The sequence below is a fragment of the Mustela putorius genome, unplaced genomic scaffold (assembly GCF_011764305.1).
Source record: "Mustela putorius furo isolate JIRA1106 unplaced genomic scaffold, ASM1176430v1.1 tig00000450_pilon_pilon_pilon, whole genome shotgun sequence".
NCBI classification, from domain to species: Eukaryota; Metazoa; Chordata; class Mammalia; order Carnivora; family Mustelidae; genus Mustela; species Mustela putorius.
The window spans coordinates 20,542,630-20,565,179 of NW_025421385.1; the positions used below are offsets into that span (position 1 = coordinate 20,542,630).

At 43.3% G+C, this 22,550-nt stretch overlaps 1 protein-coding gene across 8 annotated transcripts in view; it reads left to right on the forward strand.

Annotated features, from left to right (window-relative positions):
* FYN (FYN proto-oncogene, Src family tyrosine kinase) overlaps positions 1-22,550 on the forward strand; it is a 210,291-nt gene that overhangs the window by 104,580 nt on the left and 83,161 nt on the right. The window contains exon 1 of one of the 8 annotated variants that reach the window (XM_004753531.3): positions 8,591-9,057. The exons of the other annotated variants lie outside the window; for them this stretch is intronic. The gene's annotated coding sequence lies outside the window, so the exon portion shown is untranslated. Of the gene's footprint in view, positions 1-8,590; positions 9,058-22,550 lie in introns of those variants that run through there. 8 annotated transcript variants of the gene reach the window in all.

Here is a 22,550-nt window from a genome sequence, read left to right on the forward strand (position 1 = left end):
AATGAAACCAAGAACATTATTCACAATGAAACATTAATAAAGGTCAGATTCCATTTCCACTAAATGTCAAGTCTCCTGGCCATTGACCCTGTCGCTTAAAGTAGATTATCATACAATCCTGGAGTGGGGGGATGACAGAAGAAGGGTGACAGGTCCCTGGAGTTTGTTATGATGGACTTTACCCAAATGGAAACGCTGAACTGTGAAAACAGAAATTTGAATAGGGTAAAGATTGTCCCATATTCCTAATTAGAGGCCAGACTCCACATCTTCCAATAATCTCCATTAAATAAAGGATAGAAAGGATAATGCCTTTTTCTCATCCTCTGGCCTCTTCCGGTCATTGAAGGATGACTCCATCAAACCAGAGAAATGAGTTTCCCCTATTTTCCTTCAACTCTGTATTCTTTAGATTTTGACCTTGTGTCAATCTCTCCTATTCACAGGGCCCTTGAATCTTTAGGTGTAAGGTTGCATTTGGAATCAAAACGATGTATTTTATAAGGGCAGTTTTTTTTCTATCACCTCCCCCCAACCCTTTCCTACATCAGTACTCAGTCCCCATTTTTTTTAAAGATTTTATTTATTTATTTGACAGATCACAAGTAGGCAGAGAGACAGACGGGGGAGTGGGGAGGAAGAAGGCTCCCTCCTGAGCAGAGAGTCCGATGTGGGACTCCATCCCAGGACCCTGGGATCTTGACCTGAGCTGAAGGCAGAGGCTTAACCCACTGAGTCACCCAGGCGCCCCTCAGTCCCCATTTAAATCACAGCCCTTTTATTCACTCTGATTCAAAGACATTTTTATTTCTTTAAGCGGATATCTTGTGTTCATTTCAAAATATCATTTACTAGCTGTATTTCTGCTCTACAACCAGAAATCAGCTGAGTTGCCTCGGTTTAGAAATGTTTCAGTTTCATCTTCAATTTTTTTTTTTTTTTTTTTTTTTTTTTTTTTTTTTTTTAATTAGACAGAGATCACAAGTAGGCAGAGAGGCAGGCAGAGAGAGAGAGAGGAGGAAGCAGGCTCCCTGCTGAGCAGAGAGCCCAATGTGGGACTCGATCCCAGGACCCTGAGATCATGACCTGAGCCGAAGGCAGCGGCCTAACTCACTAAGCCACCCAGGCGCCCTCATCTTCAATCTTCATAGTTGACTGAGAGGGATGGATGAGGGACTGAGGAAAGGAAAGGAAATCTAGAATGGAATGGAAAGGCAGAGCTTCATCTACTTCAAGGATTCTTACCTGGATCACGTGAGGAGATGTTAAAAACCTTGGTCCCAGGCCTCACTGTCAGAAGCCCTGGGGACAGGGACCCAAACCAGTATTAAGAACCACCCACTCTTACTCAGTTGTGTCCATTTGTCAAAATTCAGGGGCAGCTTTGCCACATGTAAATTATACCTTATCAAACTTAATATCCCGAAGTATATTTATATGCATGCCTTGAGATTTTTGAAATTGTTGACACCCACCATGGAGAATATTTTGACTACCAAACTAGACTCTGAGATAAAGCTCACAGTCAAAACAAGCATTCATTCATTCAGTAAACATTTAAGAAGCAGTGCTAGGCATTGTTTCTGCCTTGGGAAAACAGAGGTACATTGAGACCCAGTACTTTGACGAGGGTTTTGTTTTATGGGTGAGACCAGTATCCACCAATGAGGATGCAAAATGGAAAGTGTAATATGAATATGTCTATAGAGCAAAAAAGGAAAAAAAGACCCCCAACAAATACACACCCATGCGCGCACACACACATTCCCAGCTCTACCCCCCTGCCTTCTTGAAGATAGAATGGAGTAGGCAGTCTTGGGAAAATTTCACAGAGAAGCCACAGAACATGAGTCCTGGGGCATGATTAGGCAAGGAAGTGGAAAATGTGCCTGTTTTACAAAGGAATGGCTCTCAAAATTTGGTTATTTGGTTCCAAAGTTAATTTTTTTAAAAAGCCATTATGTCATCAGTTGTTTTTTAAAGTGATTTCCACAAGCTTTTGTAGTCTCCAGTTTGTCTGTCCTGCTCTATCTTGTCCCAGTGCCTGACACAGTAGGCACGCCACCCAGTAGGTGTGCTGAACTGAATTGATTCCTTCAGTAGTTTGCCTCGCCCCCGACAAACTGTTATACACCACTGCGTCTTGGGATAATAATAGTAGTGTGTAATTTTCAAAATAGCACCCAAGTTACCTCTGTAAGTATTGCTTCCTGAACACTAAAAATATTTGCCCTTGAAGGAGAGTGCATTTAAGAATATTTAAGTAGTTCCTGATGGTGTGTGTCACGGTGTGATTTGACTTTTATATTTCAAGAACGCTAACTCTTCTTGCTAACCCAGTTTTTTATTCTTTTTCACTGTTTGATATAGCTAAGGTTTTGGATGAGCTACTGAGCCAAAAAGAAATGATCATGGCATCCCTTACCAAGTCTGTCCTTCCAGCAGATCCGGGACACAGCATTGTGTTTTCCTGGGTACTGGCTGCTCTTTCAGGAGTTGGGGGGCAAAGAGTATGTGAGAGGAGCTGTTGACACTGCATTGAAAAAAATATTCTCAGCGCAGGGTGTCAGCTGCTCTCCCTACACATTTTTGCAGCTTCTATGCAAATTACCATCACTGGTTACTTTGATACCGCGGAGCATAACAGGAACATTTGTAGCTTTTTGTTGTGACACGGGAGGACGAGAACTAGCTCCCTTACTGCCTTTTTTAGAAAGCTGAATAAGATTTCCGGAGGTGCCCTGTGCACTGGAAGTTTTTGCTGCTGTTCTTCCCATTTCTGAAGCCTAAACAAAATGTGCCTTCCAGTGTGTGTTCCATTAAGTAGCCATTCTGGTTGCAGGGAAAGTAGATGAAGCCATGGGAACTGGGTTTAGGGTTATAAACGATGGGATGGACAGGGCATTCACTTTGGTGCTGGACATAGGGTTGAAATCTGAGCTCTCCACTGCAGATGAGCTGTGGGGTCTTGGGCGAGTCACTTCACCTCTGTGAACCTCGCCTTCCTACTTTCTGAAGTGGGAGTCGAGCATCACGGGAGATAACATGTGGTGCTCAAGTGATGCCTGGCACTATTAAATGCTTATGCCATGTCCAGCCTCTTTACTCTGCCCTTGTTAGCATATATATCAATTTTTGTCATCCTCTTGTTGAAAAACTTTTCAGGGTTCCCATTAGCCTCTGAGAAAGAAACGTCGTAACCTGATGTTCAAGACCCTTCACCATTCCTGTATGATCTACCTTTCTACCACATCTGCCCTTACAATTAATAGTCATCTCACAACCAAAGCAAGCCGCGTCTGTACCCTCAGTGGGCCTCGGACGCTCACTCTCCTCCTCCAGGATGCTTTCTTCCCATATCTTAGAGTCTGCCATGAGCGAGGCTCATCCTAAATGCCCTTTCTTCCCAGGCCCTCAGGCTGGAAAAATCCCTTCTTCATCCGGCACTGTGTCTCTCTCTCAGCACAGGTGCTCAGAGAGGCCTCCCCTGGTCAAGCCTCTCTTGTCTGCAAGGAAGCCTGCGGGTGGCCCCCTTCCCACTGTGTCCTCACGTGGCCTCTCTGTACCGATACAGCCCTGATATCACTTCCTCTTGGCACAGGGCAGACCTATTAGCCTAGGACCTCATTGAACCTTAACTACCTCCTTAAAAGACCTGTCTCCAAATATCGTGATAGTGGGGGTTAGAGCTTCAGTATATGAATTTGGGGGGGGGACACTATTCAGGCAATAACACATACATATAAAAATCCTGCCAGCTCCTCTGAGTGTGCGTGCGCGCGCATGCCCCTGTGTGCTCTGTTACTAGCTTGCTTCTTTGCCACGGTCATGCAGAAAGCCCACAGAGCAGCAGATGGCTTTGTCGCTCACCTGTGGGAGCCCTGCCCGGCAGGCCCAGTAGAGCTGCCTTCGCTCCTCAGAGCCCCCCGGCTGCCACTGCAAGGGCTTCAGGAGACACACACCGTCTCCTGAGCAGAGCAGTGCCCTCGCAGCCCCTCCTGGCACCTGGCTGCCAGTGAAGGGGAAAGACATTGACCCACAGCAGGGAAGGGAAGCGATCAGGGTACGAGAACAGGAGGGGGACATTTTTGTTTTAAAAGAAAGAAATGAAGTCTTTCCTTTTACTTCTCTGCTAAACACTGTCCACGGGTGTTTTGTTTGGTTCCTCCAGATTTCTCCAGGTCCCCGATTCTGAAAGCTGCTAAGGAAGTCCTCAGCTCTACCAGTTTAGACCCTTGGTAGGGTCCTTCCTTAACACACCCCTGACTTACAGAGGGAGGCTGCTGGGTTACGAATAGTTCTTATTCTGCTAGATCAGAGGCTCCTCAAGCCATCGTCTGCCTGCAGGTTAGCTGAGTATTTATTCTCACCAATAATCTGCTGGAAAGTGTGGTTTCACACTTCTCTGCCAGGACGAAGGTTCTCACCCCTTAGTGAACCAAGTCACCTGGGGAGCGTCTACAAAATCCCGAAGCCCTTGCTTCTGCTTCTCCTCCCATCCGTGAGAGTGAGATGACCCAGGGCCTCCCTAAACCTGTACTATTAACCGCCGTGTCATCGTTTCCTTATTACTTTCTCAGAGGTTTCTTATTAAGTTTTTCCAATATAGGATTCCCCCCCCCCTTTTTTTCCTGATAAATTCCAATGATGAGTTCATTTTTTAAAATAATTTGTTCTGGGGCACCTGGGTGGCTCAGTGGGTTAGGGCCTCTGCCCTCGGCTCAGGTCATGATCCCAGGGTCCTGGTATTGAGCCCCGCATCGGGCTCTCTGCTCGCCAGGGAGCCTGTTTCCCTTCCTCTCTCTCTGCCTACTTGTGATCTCTGTCTGTTCAAATAAATGAATAAAATCTTTGAAAAAAAATAGTCTGTGCTATTATGGAAATTTTTGAATTTATAGGAAGTAAACAGTATAGCCTAATGGGCCAACCCCCCCCCCCATGAATCCTTCAGCGAGCTCCCAGTTACCCACATTCTGCCATTCTTGTTTCATCTGTACCTGGATTATTGTTGCTGTTTTTTGACTCTGCAGTTTTGTTTCATAGAAAAAAGATAGAGAGCGCAGGCGTGTGTCCTGCTCATGCATTGTCTCTGAACTAAAACATGGTTCTGTGTCCGTACAGGTGTTTCCCCCACCGTATGGCATTTAATCCTCACAATACCCCAAGGCATTTTCCCCCACATTTTATAACTGTGGAACCTGAAGCGCTAAGAAATCAAATGTGTGCAGCCTCCCAGCGAGTAAGTGCTCGAGCAGGGGTTCACGGCCAGACATGTCCGAAAGCTGTTGCTTTTCCCCCAAGCCACACCTTAGGAGAATAAGGGCCATAAAAAAAATGCATAGATGTTTTAGTTTGGGTAGAGGGATCACTATATAATAAAGCAAATGTGGTATAATGTCAATGTTAGAAGCTAGGTGCATGTTCAGTATAAACTTACTAAATGTGCAGATATGAAAGTGTTACAGTCTGGGGAGATGGGTAGCTGTACGCTAAAGCAAATACAGTATAATGTTAATGTTAGAACTAGGTAGATAATGTAAAAGTATTAAAACTATATATTTGCAGTTTTTCACAATAAAATGTTGAAGGGGAATTCCAACAGAAGCACACTTTGTCTTACCCATCGAACAGTGGACAAAACACACAAGCTATTTTCAGTTATTACCTATCCTATTCATGTCTTCGCAAAGAAACAGAGTAGAGACTTGGTTGAATTTTAATTTTAGAAATGTCAGGCCAGGGATAGAAATTGCTTGGAGGTGTACCTAACTGACATTGACTGGTGAGGTCCGAGAGCACTCTGAAAACCCCTGCAGGAATAGAGCCTCCCTGGGGTGGTGCCAGTGAGCTGACAGCTCGGAAGCCACCCCCCATGCCCCCTCCCCCACCCATTGTGGCTCCTGGAAATCTAGAGCTCCATATAATGATGGATGGTCCTCTTTTCCAGTTCTGGCCCTTGGGTGGGATTCCATCATTTACCCAAAGGAACATTTTATGTATATTCAGCCTGCATGTTGAAGCCTTTCCTTCTCATGGGAAGACATAATCCATTTCTTTTATACTACATCAGAAATAGAGCAGCCCACAGCATTCCATTGTGTAACACAGGCCCTACCTTGACTTGGCCTGGCCAGGAACTGCTGAGCAACCTGTGCTATGTTGGGAGCAATGGTTGGAGGCAAAGATACTCTGTTCAAGGGATTCCCGAGGGTGTTTCATTGCTGAAGGTATAGCCAGCAGGCCCCTTCCCACTCCTGTAGAGAACCCTGTGTGTCCCAGTGGCCCAAGCGTGGTTGACATTGGAATTACCCAACCTGCCCTTCTAGCGTTAGCCTGCTCTGCAGGAGGAAGCTGCTCAGAGATAGGAAAGCCACCACCAGAATCCTCCAGGGTCCCCACAAATTGCAAAACTATAGTTACACAAGGAAACCAAGAAGTTTCTAGTAACCACCTTTCCCACTGATTTCCAAAATTCTGATTGAGTCTTGGGGCCCATGTGACCCTGATGTTCATACCGTTATACTAATCTCCTTTCACTCTGCCCTGAACAGAAATTAAAGCTCTCAAAAGGTACCTGTCCCTTAAGTTAACTAGTTCCTCAGCTTCCTTTATCCTGAAATGCTTAGGCAGTCCTGGCTAGAAGGAAGAACGGGCTTTGTAATCACACTGGATGTGGACCCCCAACTTCTCCCATTCCTAGCTGTTAGGACTTGAGGAAAAGTGCCTAAGTTCTTTGAGCCCAGCTCATAGGATTATTGTAAGGTTGGAGCTCAGATAAAAGTATGTGAAGCCACCTAACATAGTGTCACTATGAATAGCTAATGTCACGAAGCATTGGTTTCCCTTTTCTCCCGTGTGTGATATATTGTAAGGTATGAGATGAGGGCTCATATACCTGCCACTAGCTGGTGGTATGATCACGTCTTTTTGCATCTGTACACCTCCATCTCATTATCTAAAAATGGCCTGTTCTCCAAGATGCTGCGACTTTACACCACATTTGCTCCTTAGGGGGAATCCTTCAGACTGTGGGGGCACAGGGGAAATTCCTGAGCATGGGGCAGCCCAGAAACATTGAGAACTGGGACTGGTGAGCTTGAGGTAGGGACAGCAGGGGAGAAATGATCAAAATGACACCAAAATCTAAAGGTTAGCATTTCTAAAAACTAAGATCACCACTGGGGAGTTTTGTCAAGGCTGGGTTACAGCACGCTAAGGAGTGTGGGTGCCTGCGCTGCTGGTCCCTTCTGCATAGGAAACCTATTGCAGCCCAGGCCCCTTCCGACTCCCTGCCCCAGGGAGGCTCCCGGCTGCTTCCAACACGCCACTGCAGCATTCCTGCCCACGCGTGTCACTGTGCCCTCCTCCCAACAATGATCTCCATTATCATTTCGTGTGTTTTCTAAGAGGTTGTTTGCTCAGTTTTGCATGACAAACATCGAATCTGTTGTCCGCTTTGCTGTTTAGCCTTGCTTGCGGATCTTCCGTCCGTATTGTGGGCTCCTGCCTGCTGCAGCCATCCAGACACTCTGAACGCCTTTACTTTCTTCTCCGCGGCTGCAAGGAGCCCTGTCGTTGGGCTTAAACGGGAGCAGATGGAAGTAAGCAGGGGTGTGGAGGCAATTAGAGGTTTTCTTGCTCCCAGCAGTGGGGTTTGTTCTTTCTTTGGGTTTGTGGCTGTTCATGCTCATTTCTTCTTTCATTTGGGCTCTGTCAGGCTCTCGGCTTTCTTTTCAGGCTGTGTTCTGCTGCTGGCTGCAGGAAGTTGCGAAATGGGGTGACTTCGTTGCTTATGGTTTGGGATCAAACTTCCCACATCCAGGTATAGATAACGTGTATCATGATGACAACGGTGCTTCGTATTTGTAACCCATTCTGCCGTCTAAAGGGTACCTTCACCTACATCACTGTCCCGTTTTGTCTGCTTTAAACTCAGGAAGAAGCAAAGGCTCTTCTCATTCTGCTAGAGTGGGAGTTTTTCCTTGTCTTTACAACATCTCTGCAGTCAAACCACAAAGTGGAGAGTTATAGAATGAAACTGTAGCCTTCTGCTTCATTCCTTTTCTCTTTCTAGTTTCCGTTTAATATTTTCCAAATCCTTGGGGCTCCTGGGTGGCTCAGTTGGCTAAGGGTCTGCCTTCTGCTCAAGTCATGATCCTGGGATCCAGGGATCGAGTCCCAGGTCAGGATCCCTGCTTGGTGGGGAATCTGCTTCTCCTTCTCCCTCTACTTGTCCTCTCTCTCTGTCAAATAACTAAATAAAATCTTAAAATATATATATATATATATATATATATATATATATATATATATATTGCAAACACTTTATCAGCACACTGCTAGATTGTCTAGACATTTAAATAATTGTAACAGGTAACATTTTCCACAAGGGAGCTTCCCATCTAGTGGAGGAAACAGCTGCCAAATGTGAGTATAAGCAACAGTGCCCCGCACACAGCAGGCACTCAGGAACACGGTGTTGAATGAGTGGCAAAGAGATGAATGGGTAATGTAACCCACTAAAGTTCTGAAAAGCAAGGAGAAGAGCGAGGGAGGAACTGAAAGAGACCTAGTCCTCAACGCGTGCAGCACCCTGGGGGTGCCTGGGCGTGAGAAGGCAAGAGGACCAGGCACCCTTGTGAATCGTCTGCGTTAGTGACTTGCCATCCATTAGTGCAGCTAAACAAGAGCCAAAGACATCAGAGGAAACCTATAGATAGAAGCTTAGAAGAATGAGCAGGAAGATGTCGTGCTCTGCTCTGTAGCGCAGGACAAGCAGAAAGAGGGAAAGAAGCAGGCAAACAGACGACTGGACGGGAGAGCCTACCGGGTCGCAGCCCCATGCTGAGAGCTGGGAGAACGCAGGGGGGAGAATCAAGGTTCTCCCTTGATTGTCGGGACTTGGTTGGGACTTGGCCCACCCTGCCATGCACAGGAAACAGTGAATCAATGCGACTGTCCCACCCCCACATGATCAAGTGTGGGGGATAAGCCAAGGAGCTGAGAGACTGGGAGATCCATGAGAGCCGGAGGAGCTAAAAGGAAGGCTTCTGGAGGGTAAGATCAGCTTGGGGCCTGGCACGTGAATGAGGTGTGGGAACTGCAAGAGATGGGAGCGTGGAGACACGCACCATCCTGGGTGGAGATTGTGCGGAGGCCATGGGAGATCGGTGGAAGGCGTGGGGGGCCCTACTGCGGAAGGCTTGCAAGCCGAGCTGGAGAGCTGAGAAGAGTGCTGAGCAGGAAAGCAACAGTGAAGTGTGGTTAAGTGGAACTGTTGTCCATGCCCCGAATTCTCATTAGTGTCCTGCAGCCGCAGATGCTGAGCTCGGGGCTCTGCGCTAAGGGAAGGGAAGCTGAGGGAAGCAGACCCCTCCTTGGGATGGACACTGAGCCTTTTCAGCGTCTCCTGGGGGCCCTGATACACTGCAGCCCAACTACCACCACTCGGGTGGTGGACCAAGAGTAAGAAAAGATCCTCCAGTGCGACTGTGAGGAGACACTGTTTCTGTTGGTTGTTTTGGCTGCCACGAAGCTGTGCTAAGTTTGAGTGTTTTCGGAGAGCTCCAGAAGTTTGTGCTGCAGAACTCTAGGTACTTTATTATGGAGAATTTTATTTATTTGTTTATTAATTATCAAAATGTAGTTGACACACAATGTTACATAGTTTCAGGTATACAAAATAGTGTGATTCAACTTCTCTGTACACCACAAGTACCTGTCCCCATACAATGCTATTACAGTCCCACTGACTGTATTCCGTGTGCTGTACCTTTCATCTCCGTGGCTTATTCACTCCCTTTCTGGAAGCCTGTACCTCTCACTCCCCTTCACCTATCTTGTCAATCTCCCCCCCTCCAGCACCCACCAGTTTGTTCTCTGTATTTATGGATCTGTTTCTTTTTATTCATATATTCTTTCATTTTTTTGTTTTGTTTTATTTTTATATTCCACATACAAGTGAAATCATATGGTATTTGGTGTTTCTGTGTCTGGCATATTTCGCTTCGCATACTGTCCATCCATGTTGTCACAAATGTCATTAGGGTGAGCTTTTAAAAATAATATCCACGTTAATACACACCCTCAGTGTAGAGTACTTAGAAAATACAGGAAAGCACAAAGGACAAAACAAAAGTCACTGTTAATCCCATCACTCAGAAATAATCATACACGTTGCTAGTATTTTTGTTCAATGTCCAAACTCAGTGATTGCACTTAATGTTTTAGATCTTATTTTTACAACTTGGCAATATGCCATGAATACTTTTGTGTGTCAGTAAGGTTATTTTAGAGTATGACTCCAGGGCTATCTCCTATCCCACCATAAGAATGTGCCATAGTTTATCTAATCAGGTAGGAAAACAGCCTCTTTTTTGCTTATTTTGGTTGTTTCCAGTGATTTAGGTTTTAACCATTTAAAAAAACATCATACTATAGTATTTCTAGATAACCTTGTTTTTATTGAGTGACTTGCCCAGTCAGACCCAAGTGAACATAAAAGTTCTTCAGGAAGTTTTATCTCATTTTTGTTGTTACTTTATCGAAATGATAATCAACCCCTGAGTGGAGAAACATTGTTTGTGCCGTACTGCTCTGAGAGTATTGAAAACACAAGCAGACCAAGCCCCCTGCTGATGGATATACCCAAATGTAGAATAAGTTTAGGGGTCTCAGTTGAAGCAGATAGTCCTTAGAATTTAAATACCCTGTGCTTGATATAGTGAAATTTCAGTTTAAAAAAAATTTTTTTAAGTAACCCTCAATATTATCTTCATGTAGATGAAGAACTTCTTAACTCTCTCCCTCTACCTACCTCTTGCCCGCACCTCTCTCTTCAAGACAACTGTTTCCTTCTCGACGCGGGATGCTATTTGAAGGGCTGGTTCCTGCTCACTTTATTGTAAGCTGTGTGGAAGAGAAGGTGGCAACCTTATTTTTCCTTTGAGGCAGAGTTTGATTTGCAGAGGCCTGGAACTTCCTGTTTGTGTTTCTTTTCCAGTAACACATGTGATTCACCACAATTCAAGGTAACCCCATCTACAAGGCCCCATTTTTTTCAAGTGGAATTTTTCTGTGGGAACCATAGAATAGAAAGGAATCCTGTAAGCCTTCCATGAAATTGTGCTGTCTGCTTCTCATAGTTCTGCAATATAATTGGTTACTTGTTTTTCTGAATAATTTTTTTATCGTCCTATGCTTATCCGAATGAGGTGCGCATCAAAGAGCAGGAAGTGAAGGTCAAGGGGCGCCTGGGTGGCTCAGTCGGTTAAGCGGCTGCCTTCGACTCAGGTCATGCTCTCGGGGTCCTGGGATTGAGCTCTCCCGTCAGGGTCCCCGCTCGGCAGGGAGTCTGCTTCTCCCTCTCCCTCTGCCTGCTCCTGCACGTGTGCGTTCGCACACTCTCTCTCTCTCTCAAGTAAATAAATAAAAGCTTTAAAAGGGAAAAAGAAATGAAGGTCAAGAAAAATAAGTGTTCTATTTCTTTGAAAAAATTACTTTAACTGTTACTGGTGCATAGGGACAGAATTTTTCATATTGAACTAATAGTTTGCTAAGGCATTTTGCCAACTCTGATAGTTTATCTGCAATTTCTCTTTGGTCCATATAATCAGTGACATCCATAAATATGAGTTTTAGTTCTCCCTTTCCAACACTCTCCCCCCCCCCTCTGTCTCTTTCTCTTATTTTGCCACTTTGCGTAGGACCCACAGTACAGTGTTAAGCAGAGTAGGGACAGCACACCTCGACTTGTTCTTAATTTTAAAGGGAAGGCTGCTAGCTAACATTTCATCATTGAACATGATGCTTACCATTGGGATTTGGTTAATACACTTTAGGTTAAGAACGTTCCCTTGTGATCCTAGTTTGCTAAGAGTTTATGTTTTTTAAAATCACAAATAAGTGTTGAATTTTACTCAGTGCTTTTTCTGTGTCCATTGATAAGATCAAGGGTTTTTTTCTCTTTTAATCTGATAATGGGGAACTTGCTGTCAGCAACTTGATTAAGTTAAATCACCCTTGCATTATTGGTAAAAATCCAAGTTAGCCACGATATATTCCGTGCACTATTGGGTTCATTTGCTAATATATTTTTAGGATTTTTATTTGTATTAATATCTGAAATTGGCCTATAATTTTCCCTTATCTGAACCTAGTGCGTATTGGTTTTGTTTTCTTTGAGGGAGAGACGAGTAGATTTTTAACTGATGCGTCAGTTTCTTCAATGGTTATAGGACCGTATTTTCTGAAATTCTTCATCTCACTGAAATTTTCAAACTTAATGGCATACAGTTGTTCATAGTACACTCTTATTTTTTAATCTCTGTTGTATCTATAGTTTTATTCTCTCTTTTATTCCTAATATTACTTTGAGTATTCCCTGTGTTTTTCTTGATCGATTTTGGTGATTAGCCTGTCAACCTTTTCAAATAAGCAGCTTTTTCTTTGTTAATCTTCTCTAGTATATATTTGTTTACCGATTTTATTAGTTTCTACCCTTCGTTTATCCTTCTTCCGCTTTCTTTGCATTTACTCTCATTCACTTTCTTACCTCTTGAGTTGGCTACTCATTAATTTTCCATCTTTTTTTTCTTTCCTAGGATCAGATTTAAGTATTTTCCTCTAACTACATTGCTAGTGGAATCTTCCCAGTGGTATGATGGAATATTTTCATCATCACTCAATTTTAAGAACGTCGTCATTACCATAATTGTTTCTTCTTTGATTCATGAGATACTAGGCATGTCATCTTAAATCTGCAAACAAGTGAGAGTTTTTTAGTAACCATTTTGTTTAGGAGTCTAACTTTTAAAAATCTGTTGTTGTTAGAGAATGTTTTCTATGTGAAACCAGTTCCACAAAATTTATTGAGACTTGGTTCATAGCCTAGTGTGTGATCGATTTCTTAAAAACATTCTATGAATGTTTTTTTTAAATCCATATTCACTGATGGGTGCTGGTAAGATAGAACTCTAAAAATAAACCCCTTAGATGAAACCTCTTAATCATGTTGTTCAAGTCTTTTACGGACTTATTAATTCACCAGTCATTCAGAGAGGTATTGTTAAAATCTCCCACTGTGTTTGTCATACTGTCCTTACAGTTCTGATAATTTGCTTTAATCATGGAAGAGTGTCAAAGAGCCCTTTGCTGGTACAGTCCTCTTTCTCTCAAAACATGGATTCCTTTCTTTAGCTTCTAAGTAACTATGAATCTCGTTTCTCAGAAGCCCTGGCCTCAAGGCATCCACCTTCAGATTACCTTTTTAGATTTCACACTGTGGGCCGTTTTCAGGGGGAAAGAGAAGAGTTACTGTGCTTCAAGGAGCCTTAAAGTTTGTCTAGTCCAACCAGTATCTGTTGATCCAAATTCTGCCGGGACATTTCCAGTGTCACATAGTCTCTACAATCTTTGCAAAGTTCTCATCATTAAAACAAGCCATAAGAAAATATTCTTCTATGTAACAACCCATCCGTTTTTGTTTTTTTTTTTTAAGACTGCTTAAACGTCTTCTTTTGCTTAGAGCCAAACAATTTTCAGTTTTTGTATTAGTTTGTCCCAACATAATTTCAGGTCTTTTCAATATCTCTTATTTTCTGGACAAGTTCTAGATTCTATATACTCATGGTTTGAGAGACTTTCAAACTGTACACACACACATATGTGTAAGTGTGTGTATGTATCTCTCTCTCTCTCTCTCTCTATATATATATATATATGTTTTGAAAATATCTTATTTGATAATGACTAGGGAAGCCCCTCAGAAAAATATGCTATATTGAGGCTAAAACCCACTGACCACATCATATAGGAATTTGTCTCTCCCAAGAGAAATAGTTGAGAAGAGAGATTTATGGCTCTTGTCTCTTGTTTTAAACTGTACACCAAGATCCATGCAGTCCATGCCCTGAAGATCAGCAGCAACTACAGGAGGAAGGGAAACAATACACAGCAACAGATTTCCTTTTATATATTTGAAAAAAAGTTCCAACTTTGTTTAGATATTATGCCGATTTGCTGACATAAAGTAAATGTTGTATTTGGAAGTTTTAGAATTCACAACTTATACACGGAGGGAATAGTAAGAGGTGTCAGAAGATCTCCTCCCATTGTGGAAATAGTACCCTATTGTGCTTGCAGGGAGTTGGCTATAAATCATGCGCATTCTACCCCCTTTCACTTATGATCCTCTCCAACCATCAGGGAAAGCAAACCCCAGCTTGGTGCCCAGAATTCTTCAGACAGTTAAAGAGTCCCACCTTCAAACAGACTCACAATATCTTCATTACTTGATACAATGCTTAGCATTTACTTAAAGAGGAAGAGAGGGACACCATTGCCCTTTGAAATGGTGTCTGTCTCTTGGTGCCTAAAATTTCGTTGTTGTTGCAATTGAAAGACTCAAGAGTTCAGATTTGCTAAGAATGGGTCAGTGCAGCCTCTAGTGTGACAGCTCCTTCCTTGTGATCTGTTAACCTCCTAAGCTCAGCCTGACTGAGGGGAGGACCCTCATGATAAGCAGCAAAACTTCTTCTCTTGATTAAGTCAAGCTAGGTTTGTTAAGTAACTTAACCCAACACATTTATAGAACAAGTTCCTGTCTTTCTGTTTCTGAAACCTTCTCTTAAGTGAGGCCAAACCTAATGCTGTGTTTCATTAGGCACGGCATTAGATCACACTGACTTTCCTGTGCCATGTCAAACAATTGACTCAAACTGAAATTACTCAGCTAGCACCCCCCAAATCTTGTTCACACGTGCTGCTGCTCAAACCACACGCCCACCTTCCTGTAGTTATGCGACATCTTTTTTTCAGGCCCTCACATTTTCCTTCACTAATTGTATCATCTCAGTTCTGGCCCTATGACCCTGACCTAGCAAGATATGTCACCTAACATTTCCTGTCCCTCCAAACTCATCTGAGTATTTTATCAGGTAATTTTTCCCTATCTTCATCGAAGATGTTGGCAGAGTTGTTGAAGGGCTCAGAGCCCTGTTCTGTGTCCTTTGGAGTCTACCTTCTGAGAGGACACGAACTCATTGATCAGCTCCATTTAAATATTACCATTCCCTTCATTGCCTTGGTATCCAGCGCACATTTTCCTGTCTCCCAAGGGAATGTGAGAAGCTTTTTTGGATGATCCACTGCTAAAGTCCATAACGAACCACATTTCTCTGATTCCTTTTAAAATAGGAAATGGGCTAACCATCCCTATCCTGTATGAGGATTCAGACCAAACACTAAAACACTTTCATGGGATGATCCAAACTGGGCTTTTTTCATCCAGCACTCCGTGATACTTTTTCTGTAAGACCAATCTATTTAATAAAACCAATTAATGTTTGAGATTTCAAATATGAAAGTGGGACTGAACTTTATCCAAAGCTGTTTTTACTCATTTTGTGGGCATTTGGTTCAACAATTTTCCTGACATGTGCTGAACTATTAAGTACTAGAATGTGTCAGCTAGAATGTTAGAAAGAAACCAAGTTCCCCAGTACCATTCCACCAGTCAACAACCCTGCATGTCCCTCTACCAAACCCTCCCCATCACGTCCTACATCTAGATTAATTAATATTGGCTTGGTCTACCAAACTCCTTCTGAGCTGTGTGCCCCTCTTCTGGGTTCTCCCTTTGCTGAGCCATTCTACATAGAGATAACAGACCAAGTCACTCGCTCAGAGCTCTTTAGGGCCTCCCTTCTACACTCCAAACTAGGTCCATCCTGCTCCCTTGGCTGATAGTCTCCTCAGAGCCACCTCCCCATTCCTCAGACTTATACCACCGAGTGAGGTCATGACTGTTCCCTAAAAGTCTCCCCTGCCTCCCAGACTCCCTGGTGCCATCTTTGCTGCCAGTGTTCCTGAGGTGGAGAATATTCCAATCAATTTCTACATTTAGAAATCTTGCTCCTCTCTCATGCAATAAAATAAATGCTTCTCCTTGATGAAGTCTTGACTGATCCTCCACTGAAAGGGATTTCTTCTTCTTCTGAGCTCCTGTTAGTGCTGTGTAACTACCAAGTAACAGTTGTGTAGAATTGTTTCTCTCCTTGTTTTATCAAATGTTGCTCTAGGGCTGGGACAGCAATTTATTCACCTGTTTAGCTCACAAAGGGCCAGGCACCTAGTAAATGGGACATAATGTTGGACAGATGACTAGATGGATGGATAGATGATGGTGTTGAGATTCAAAGGAGATAAATAACTTGTCAAGATCACAAAGTTTTGGGTAATAGAATTGATGATAGAGTCAGTTCCAAATTCAACAATAAGGTATTCATCCAACACTGTACCACATTCTCTTCCATGGTTTTGCTTTGATCTTTCTGTGTAAGTATTAGTCATAAAACATCCAATTTTAAGAATTAGACCCAAAGTTCCATATTTGACTGTAATACCTCTTGTTTTAGCACATGTAGAAATATATACTTGGGGGAAAGGCATGGTGGGCTTTTCTTACCACATTCTTCATAAATAATATGAAAGAAGGAGACACTGCTACTTTGAAAACCTTTTGCCACACAACTTAAAACATCTTCAAAAACATTGGAAACTTTGGTCTTTCCAACTGCGAAAATCAGAATTCTCTTAATGGAAGAATGCACTTGAGTCATACTGTGTCAGCAGTTTTGGGGGGAAGGAGTGGCCTAGGAATCCAATGTCAAAAATAAGAGCTTAAGCCCAGGGATGAAATGGTTACCCTATGAGGGAGGTGGTTCTGGCTTTCTCAGGCTACCCAGTAACAAAAGCATGATGTTGTCAACCTGAGCTAGGGCTGATTAGCTTCATTTGAATCTGAAAGGGAGCCCACATCCTTCCTGTTGCCACGGGAAGATGCTGAAAAGAACTCACAGAGAAAGCAGATGGACTAATATGTGTTATGTTTCCCAGACGTCCTGTCCCCAGTGCCTCCAGAACACTGCAATAATTGGGAATGAGGTTGAAAGAGGAAAGAACAAAGGAATGAAAGTATAAAATGCTGAGGAAAAGCCAGCCAGAAGCTATTCTTTTTAATCTGCTTCTCTTCGTGCTTTTTCAAATGTGCTTCTGTAGATAATGGCAAAGGGAAAGAAATGTGGGGTCATTTTTTCCGTTTTCAAGTCAAATTGTTATCTTGCACAATAGACGCACCAGGACTTGCTCTCATTCATGGGTTGACCAACTCCCACTCCACCACTTTCAAAAGTGAAGGTGGCCAATGTGTCTTTTTGTTGTTCTGTGATGTCGGAGCCTCTTTCTTGCTTTTTAACATAAGTTCCCCTAAAGTCTGGAGGGCTGAGGCCCAAGCCATTTATTTCAGCAATTCAGTCAAATTTTCCAATTTGCCTTCAATGTTAGTTTAAAAAAAAAAAAAAAAAGACATGAATCATAGCGGCATGATTATGGATAAACCAAAAAAAAAAGAGAGAGAGATGAAGAGCAGGAAAGAGCCTGCCTGTCTAACATTCCTTTTCTCACCAAGTATCTCTTGAGTTACTCTGGTACAGGTAAGATTTATCAGTATTAGTGACGTTAATGTCTTGCTGCTGAAAGTCACCACTGAAGGAATCTGGAACCATGTAAATAAAGGCAGGGACTACTTCAAAATGGGCGAGTATCTTAGTGACAGTTAAACACACTGTCACTCTATGTTCAGAAGTTCAAGGCGTCAGATTTTAATTAGATATAACAGGACACAAAGAGAAATGGGGTGTAAATTCTAGAATTCTTTCCAGGGGAGCTCATGCAATATTTCTGGAGGTCTTCATAGTAAGCAAGATCTCCAACCCTACACATTGCAGGCCTTTATTCCTACAATTTCTTAATTCTGAATTTGTTTCCACGCATAGATTTTGAGCATACATTTGCTCAAAATATTTCACAGGGTCATGAATGCTATCTATCTTGCTTGTGTTGCAACTTTACCCTATTAGTTACAATTGAGTTATCATTTAGATAATTGAAATTTTTTACCTTTTAAGGAAAAACTCTGGAATCATCTAAAAAGTGTGTAATTTGCCTGAGAGATACAGAACAGCAAATTATTTGATGCTTTGAAAATAAAAAGAAATAGGGCAGAATCTGAACTAAAAGAATAACCGGTTCTCTGCCCTCTCCTGGGATATTTTATAACATCTTGGGTTCACCTTTCAGTAAGCATCTGTTGGGTTAAGGCGCTCTTAAGTTTTTCCATTTAGAAATATAGTCTTGGGGCACCTGGGTGGCTCAGTGGGTTAAAGCCTCTGCTTTCAGCTCAGGTCATGATCCCAGGGTGTCCTGGGATCAAGCCCCCTATCTGGCTCTCTGCTCAGCGGGGAGCCTGCTTCCCTTCCTCTCTCTGCCTGCCTCTCTGCGTACTTGTGATCTCTCTCTGTCAAATAAATAAATAAAATCTTAAAAAAGAAAAAAGAAATATAATCTTATCATATAAAACCCACTTATTCAGGTGCACTGGCAAATGGCACTGTCCCTCCTTTCAGGGAGTCCAGTCTGTCTATTAGAAACATGATTATTGGGGCACCTGGGTGGCTCAGTCATTAAGCGTCTCCCTTTGGCTCAGTTCATGAGACCAGGGTCCTGGGATCAAGCCCCGCATCAGGCTCCCTGATCGGTAGGAAGCCTGCTTCTCCCTCTCCCACTCCCCCTGCTTGTGTTCCCTCTCTCCCTGCCTCCCTGTCAAATAAATAAATAAAATCTTTTTTTAAAAATGATTATTATTGCCATTAAATTTTAGCTGTTGCTCCGGAAAGACAGTCAAGGTTTGTGTTGCTTGTGAAAGATCAGCAGGCAGTATTGGAGCTGCAAATATTTTTTATTATTATTCACATCACCTGCAAGCAAACAACCCTTAGGAACTGGCACAAACTTAAAATGTGAGTGCTAGAAGAAATGTTCAAGATTATCTGGGTCAGGGGCGCCGGGTGGCTCAGGCAGTTAAGCATCCGACCTCAGGGTCATGAGATCGAGCCTCACATCAGACTCCGCACCAGGCTCCGGCCCTGGGCACGGAGCCTGCTTATGATATTATATTCTCTCCCTCTCCTTCCGCCTCTCCCCCAGCTCTCCACATATCAAGTGTGACTCAACCATTGCAGAGGCTAGACCCAAGAATAATGAGTGGCTTACCTGAGGTCTCCAGTGGGTCAGATTACTCCATTCACCTGTTAGGGAACATATTTCACTGCAGATGGTTGACCACTTTTCATCAAACACTCTTTTCAGTTACTGAGTACGTTACCAGTGCTGTCCATAGACTTACAATGCAAAACACAAATGCAGACAACACGGGTCATTTTACATTTTCTAGGAGCCGTGATGAAAAAGCAAAAAGAAACTCCTGAAAGTAATTGTAATAATATATTTTATTTAGGATGACATGTCCCAAATATTATAATTTTAACATGCAGTCAGTATTTCAAAATTTATCAGTTGCTGACTTTACATACTTTTCTTCCCATTAAGTCTGAAATCTGGCTAATAGACTGCGCACTTAAATCACAACCACATGCAGTTAGAGAGGATGTACCATTTTGGACAGCACAGGTCTCTACTGCGAAACAGCCCCAAGTTTTGCACCATACCACAGGCTCTTAGCCTTTGAAGTTGTAAATACCCCTGGGTCTAGTTCACATTTCTTTTGAATTTTTGCTCTTAACATGCCAAGCTTGTCTCCTAAAAACCCAAGAGAAGGAAGCAAACACAAACTGCTGTAAAACGAGTGTATCTATTGAAAACACGGTCCAACTCTTGCTAAGATAGTGTTACCCTGTGATATATGACTCCTGCCTTCCTCTAATTCCATGAAGTTCTGCATTTCCTTAATGTCAGAAGTTCCCTTGCCAGCTGCAGCTGTTTCCTGTGGATAATGTTCTAAATGGCCTTTATTTATGAGATGTCTTGTGCTGTAACTGCTCTCAGAAAGAGTATGAATTCTGTCAGTCAGTCTAATTAAAGGTCTTCTAAGAAATAATGGTTAAACTTGAGCTGTCACTCTCCACAGTGATATCTCTCACTTTGACCTAATTACAAAACTGAACATTAAAATATGTAAGGAGGGGAGATCAGAGAAGAGGATCATTTTGCTTTCTGTTTGTTCAGCATCATCCCTTATGTCTCCCAGCCCCCACCGCCCAGCGGCCGAGCAAAGGCAACACGGGAATGGGAATGACGGCGGGAGGAGCTGTGGCTAGCTCTTGATTTCCTCGTTGTTGAAGGAGGAGGAGTCACAGCTCCTACCTCAAGGGCCTGTAAGAATGATGGGCAAAGCACAGTGACCGGCACATAGTTAGGGCTCCACGAAAATGAGAGCTGTTATCATTTACTTTGCAAGGGCTTCGAAAAAAAACAGTTGAGCAAAAGAGAAAGCAAATCGGTGTGTCTAGTCTGAAGAATGGAGAGGGAGCCTGCCAGCTTTTCGTAGGACATTATCCGCATGATTTTTGGACCCAAACCAGGCTCTACCCACATCCGAGAGCTTTATGTTTCCAGTGTGCCTTTAGCATGATTGTAACCAGCATCACTTTTGGTGATGATGGGAATATTGGAGCCAAAATGACTAGTTCATTTCAAAGGACAGGCATTGTATAGCGATGGGGGGAGGAGCTGACCCAAATGGTGTGTTTCAAGTCATCAGAACGGTATTCAGATTTGATTTCATAGTGAGCTGTGACAGATGTACAGGGGAAGCCTGAATAAGCATTTTGGAAGCCATTTGGATCCTTTGTGATGCTTCTTTACACAGTTCCACAGAGTAAGGACTCTTGCCCGTGCTGCCCAGTACCCCTCTTGGCAGGAGCTCATCGGCTCTCCTCGAAGCCTCCAGGTATCATCTCCTGGTTGAATGCAGCGACTATCTTGCCTCACAAGCTGCTCGGCTCTCCTGGGTGCCTTTCTCTCATTGGAAACTGGGAATCCTGCGAGTATTTCTGAATCACTCCCTTTCTCTGCTAAACTCCCTCAGTCCCCTTACGGAAGTGCCACTTGTGGTAGGAACAACCTAGAACCCTAGGCTACGTGCAGGACTCCATAGACACACTTCAAGGTCTTAAAGAAGGCTTTTGTTACCTAAATCTTTGGTCTAACCATTCATCCCAAGTACCTGATTCTCAGTAAGTTGGCTCCTCCCTTTTGGGGGCCGTTTTTCATCTGCCTCTGTGATCCAAACATAGAGCACTAAGAAGATACAAAGGGTAGTCTCTCTCTTCGTTTCCTTGGTTGACCCGAAGTTTTAGCCACTGTTGCTGTTAGGTGTCCTGAAGACCAAGCTGACTCAGGAGGTTGGGCCCCAAACACACAGAAAACAGTCGGCCACTTCACCTGACCTTGCACACTGGCCTTTCTTGTTTGCTTTGCCTTGGTTAGGCACTTGGACACTCCAGCCGAAGAGAAAGCTGTTGAAAACATGCCAAATAGTGGTCTGTTCAGACCATGGAGTACCGCTCGGTGATAAAAAGTACTGTAATGAATGAAGCAGTAAAAACTGCTATACTGCCCAACATTAATAAACTAGCAAAAGTTTTTATTGTGGGTAAATATCAAAAATAAGTAATAGAAAAAGTGCTCACTCTAGGACTGCATTTATATGACGTTCTAGGCCAAACAAAACTCATCTATGTGGTAGAAATCACAACTGTGATTGTTTTGCATGGGGGTGATAGCAAGGGGCCCTGATGGATCTTTCTAGGGTGATGAAAATGTTCTCTCTCTTGAGAGGGGTTTGGGTTACACAGTTACATTTGTCAGAACCCATTGAACTGTGCACTTAAGATCTATATGTTGTATCGTATGTGAGTTATGCAAACACTAGAAAGAAAGTGGGGCTGTCTGGCACAGCCCATTAAGCATCCAGCTCTTGGTTTCAGCTCAGGTTGTGATCCCAGGGTCGTGAGATGGAGCCCTGCCTCGGGCTCTGCACTGAGCATGGTGTCTGCTTGAGAAGCTCTTCTCTCACGTGCTCTGCTCCTTAGCCACATTTCAGAATCAGAGTGACTGCCTTTTCACGAAGATTTTTCCAGATTATGTGGGAAATCAGTGTTTTCTAAATTGTGCGAGGGAAATTTATTGCTTGGGGAATAGTTTCTGGAAGGCATCAACTATTCACCTCCCTAATCACCTTTGTGATTGGCTGTATTAATTTAGAATTTGGAGGAACGCTGTTACACCATACTTGCTGTAAAGTGTCCAGTATTGTGAAATGTAGATGTTTACGTTAGATTTTAAATCTGTTTCCTACCCCCGACCTGCTTCCTCCAGTCTGCCCTCCCTGCTGTTAAGTAATCTTTCTGAAATACCAATCTATTGTGTGATTCTTGCTCAGAAGCTTGGATGGCCTGCTCCTGCTTTCACATTTAGGCCCCTGCCCAACTTCTCGTTGCCCATCTCCACGCCTGGCTTTCATCACACCAAACAAGGATGCTCTCTGGAATGTTCCTTCTAGAATCTGTGCCTTTACGAGCTGGAGAGCACTTCGCCTGTCCTGTCCTTGCCAGTTCTTCCTGCGGGCCCAGCTCAGCTATCTGAGCTCTGAGAACATGTCCCAGCCTCCTCGGGGAAGGAATGACCGCATG